The following is a 4908-nucleotide window of genomic DNA, read 5'->3' as shown; positions in this document are numbered from 1 at the left end:
AAGGGTCAAGTTCATAATCACCCTGGGTTTTTTGCTGGAGCAATTCTGGACCACGGTTCAGGGAGGGAGAGCCCAAGCAGAGCACAGTGGTTTTGCTGAGTTTAGGAGACACAGACGTGAATTCAGGGAAACTGAGGTGACTACAAGTGAGTAGGGTTGAAGAAAGGAGAGATGCATTCAGGAAAACAGAGCTCTGGAAGTCTGCACTGAGGTTCCATTGGGTCTCTATGATCAATACTAAGTCACACGTGCATATGGTGAAAGTCCACTGGATCAAGAAGAGAAGAGCCAGAGATCTAGAAGCTGACCAATTTTTAGACCACATGGGTTGGGGAGATACTTGCGTTCTGACTTGTTAGAGTGGAGGGACCTTATGAGCACTCAGGGCATTTGGCAGAGGCACAGAAAGGGCATGACTTAGCAGTACAACTAAACAAGCCTTGGGACAAAGAACTCTCTCTAGACCACCCTAATAAAGCTTAAGAACAAGCCTCAAAAATATCAAGCTGATTCTCTGATAACTTAACTGTCTGTAATAGCAGAGACCAAGATTGGAAAGGAAGAAAACAAAATCTTGACACTTAACAACATAGGGTTCAAAATTTTCTGCATCCAATAAAAAATTACTAAACATGCCAGGAAGAAAAACACGGTCCATAATGGGATGTGTGGGGGGGGTGGAGGGGTGGAGATCACTCAATAGAAATAAAAATGACACAATGATAGAATTAGTAGACAAGGGTTTGGGGCACCTGTTTGGCTCAGTCAGTTAAGCTTCTGACTCTTGGTTTCAGCTCAGGGCATAATCTCATGGTTTGTGAGTTCAAGCCCCATATCAGGCTCTGCACTGATAGTATGGAGCCTGCTTAGAATTCTCTCTCCCTCTCTCTCTGCCCCTCTCCCACTCATTCTGTCTCTCTCTCAAAACAAATAAACTTAAAAAATTCTTCTAATAAAAGTAAGAAAAGAATTAATAGACAAGGATTTTAAACTAGCTATTACAAATATGCTCAAGGGTTTAAGGGAGAATGTGAACATATGAAGAGAGAAGTGGAAAGCATATATATATATTTATAATTAAATCATTGAGCAAAGCAATGAAATGAGAGTCCTTGCTAGGGTAGTTATAAGAATATAAATGTTCTTGAGGAGATAGAGTTGAGTAGCAAGGTAGAAAGGAACTCCTTATAAAAACATATTTATATAGTGGATTTTCCAGAATTGTCCAACCAAGGGACTGGAAAATAGAATATTCATTCACTAACTCCTGCCCCTCGATGAGGGTGGCCTCTTAGGGCTTTAATCACAGGCCACCCTGCCTCTGAGCTGAGAAAACTCTCGCTGCCATGCTCCCCTCCCCACACCCGTATGGAGAGAGCCCTCAGGAAGAGGATCAGAGGACAGGGGGCCTGAGCTGGGAAGCTGACTCCAAGTATAGATGCTACCCACTGCAACCGTGCAACTCACTGGTAAAGGAAATATGAACTGGGGCATCAATGGCGAAGATAAAATAAGACCTTACCCTTATTATTTGTGTGGGTAGTCAGGAAAAAAAGAGAAACGGTACCATCTGTTATTCTGGATTGCCCCCATTATGCTGTTGCAGGTTTGCCCCTTCTGCCATTCCCCAATGTCTTTCCAGTTACTTCTGGAAATCCTGAGAGGACATCTCCATTGCATTCTCAAGAAAGACTCATAATGGGGGCGCCTGGGTGGCTTAGTCGGTTAGGCGTCCGACTTTCGCTTAGGTCATGATCTCGTGGTTCGTGGGTTCGAGCCCCGCGTCGGGCTCTGTGCTGACTGCCAGCTCAGAGCCTGGAGCCTATTTCAGAGTCTGTATCTCCCTCTCTCTCTGACCCTCCCCTGCTCACGCTGTCTCTCTCTCTCTCTCTCCTAGAAATAAAAAATAAATAAAAATATATATATAAAAAAAAGAAAGACTCATAATGACATAATGACTCCTTTCTGGGTTTTAGCTCATTGGGAACATTGCTCAAGAAACTTTAGTCAATGGTGCCATGGTTATTTCCTGCTGATGATCTTTCAAAGTTGTGATGTGTCACTCAGCATTCTTTTCCTACTTAACCTCATGACCACCACCTCACACTCCTTGTGTCCCATTTCCTGCCATGACGCTCTTAATGGGAGTCTGCCTTGTACTTGCAAAGCCTCAGGTCGATTTGGTGGGAAAAGCATAGTACAAATCCACTTGATCGAGGACAGACACTGAGATGATGTCCACTGCATTGGTCTGAGGACCAATGGCAGATTTCTGCAGCCACCGATGATGCTTAATCCCTGCAAAAACTTCAGAAAGTGTATTCTTCTTTACCTTCATTCTGTAGCAAGGGATATGAGACTGAGTGAAGTCAAGAAACATGCCCAAGATGGCACAGTCAACAACTGACAGAGCTGGAATTTATCCAAATTTTCCCCAATTCTTTGGAACCTATGTCCTTAACCACCACGTGAACAGAACATCTCCTTTCTCCTTTCTATGTTGAATGTTCCATATTGACGAAAGCTCAGCGGCCAGTAGAGCAAGCTCGAGCCAGTGTTTGAATGTAAAACCTGATCTTGGGTGTGAGGACTTTATTGAGCCCTTGGGGTCCCACTTATAAATAATTTCCAATGTCCCTTGACCTGGGGTAAGGGAGTAAATGCTAGCATTTGTAGAACTTCAATAATGGCTTACATTTACAGTAAAACCTTGGTTTGTAAGCATAATTTATTCTGGAAACATGCTTGTAATTCAAAGCACTTATATATCAAAGCAAATATCCCCATAAGAAATAATAGAAACTCAGGTGAGTCATTCCAAACCCCAAAACATTTATACAAAACGGATTATAATACTGTAATATAATACAAATAACAAAGAAAGTACAAAATATAAAGAAAAATAAGAAAATTAGCCTGCATTTACTTTGAAAACATTCGTGGCTGGTGTGAGGGAGAAAAGAGAGAGGAGGGTTATTGTGTAGGATCACCTTCATTATCACTAACGGATGTTGACTACAGTACAGTATTAATACACTCCTGTCATATACTGTATTTAATGTAACTGGCAGTAAAGCAACAGAGGAAAGGGTCTTTATCTGCAGGCAGCCTGACCTCGACTGAGGCAAAGCATTCCTAAGCTTACTCTTGTATGGAAAAGCAACAGACTGTCCATAGGTGCTTTGAAGTGACAAAAAACACACCAGTGCCAGGTGTTGGCACTTTCCAACGTTTTGAAAAATCACTGATTTCTGCCAAACACCACAGCCTGAGAATGAGCATCCTAGCATGGAAGACAATCACCTACAATCCCACAGTGAGAGAGAGACAGAGACAGAGAAGAACCATTGTCTCAATCTCAGTTGTGATCATGTGGCATTCAGCGTCACGTACTACTCGTATTGCAAGACATGGCTTATTTATTGGGTTAACGTTTGCTCCTTTTGCAGAATACTTGCAGAACAAGTTACTGGCAATCCCAGCTTTTACTGTATTTTCTTTTGTACCATTCACAAATTTTCTTCCTTCTTATCTCATTGTGATAACTAATAACATAGGAGTTATAAAGAGGTTACCATTCTTAACTTTATGAAAAAAAGCTCACAGTGGTTGTCTCTTGCTACTTAGAATCTTTATTACCCAGCTACGTCGGCAAACCATAACCTGATCTCAGGAATGAAGGCTGCCAGCCCTCTGCTGAAGACTTTTACCTAGGGCTCAGTATTTCCTGAATGAGTCCTGAGTCAGAGACAAGCACACCGCACACATTCACAGACATTCTTCCTTACCTGGTTTGGAGTGTGGTGTCAGATCCTAGGGACCCTTCCTCTTTTTACATACAAATTTTGTTTGTGAAACGTCAAGTGCTTGTCATCCTGCGGCAGTGTTGAATACCAGGTTCCAAAGGGCTTCCTCAGACTAAACCATCTATCAGGTTCCATAAAAATTGCCCTAGGAAGGGTGGGAGCTAATGCACTAAGACCTTAAAACTATTTGATAAATTGACATAAAGAATTGGAGTAACATTAAACTCTGTGGCGGTTACATATATATGTGGTTGTTTTTTGTTTTTTGTTTGTTTTTGGGTTTTTTTTTTTTTGAGAGAGAGAAAGGGAGACTTAAGCAGACTTTACGTTCAGTGTGGAGCCAGATTCCACCACCCCGAGTTTATGACCTGAGCCAAAATCAAGAGTTGGGATCTCAACTGACTGACCCACCCAGGCACCCCAGTGTCTGCTACTTATAAATGAAGGTTAGAAAATTGAACCCAAATGTCAGTTAGATCTCTTTGTAGATGAAGTACTCAGCCATTCACATTTTGTGCTTCTACTGGTGACACAACTTATTTCAGGGTTGAAGAAAAAACTCACTTTACTGCCATTTCACTGCCAGCTTCACTAAATTGTCAATAATCGTTTGAAGACTCATTTAGCAAAAGCAATGAAATGAGAGTCCTTATTAAGATTGCTATAAGAATATAAGTGTTTTTGAGGAGACAAAATTGAGTAGCAGGGTAGAGAGGAGCTCTTTATACCAAATGGCAATAAATAGCCATGACTCTTGCCCTGAGGGGCAGAGGAAAGCCCATACTTGGGAAAAGCACATTCCTTCCTGGGTAAATCAAACCCAAGGGGAGTGACAGCTATCATCAGATAAAGTCAAGCATAAATTATAGTTTATCTGTGTAGCAAATTGAATGCCCAGGAGGAAAAACAATTTTAAAAACCGTGGACAAATATTGATGTAAATCACCAGATTATCCAGTAAAGATAGACTTTTTGCCCCTAAATGAAACAAACATTTTTTTGTAGTTTGAAATACTTTATTTTCAAGTTCTTTTCAAAAACAGCGATAAATATGTGAGCCTCTCTGTTATAAGACACAGAGAAACACTGAATTTTGAACAGT

The sequence above is a fragment of the Crocuta crocuta genome, unplaced genomic scaffold, assembly GCF_008692635.1.
Source record: "Crocuta crocuta isolate KB4526 unplaced genomic scaffold, BGI_CrCroc_1.0 scaffold1, whole genome shotgun sequence".
Classification (NCBI taxonomy): domain Eukaryota; kingdom Metazoa; phylum Chordata; class Mammalia; order Carnivora; family Hyaenidae; genus Crocuta; species Crocuta crocuta.
This window is presented reverse-complemented; position numbering follows the sequence as displayed.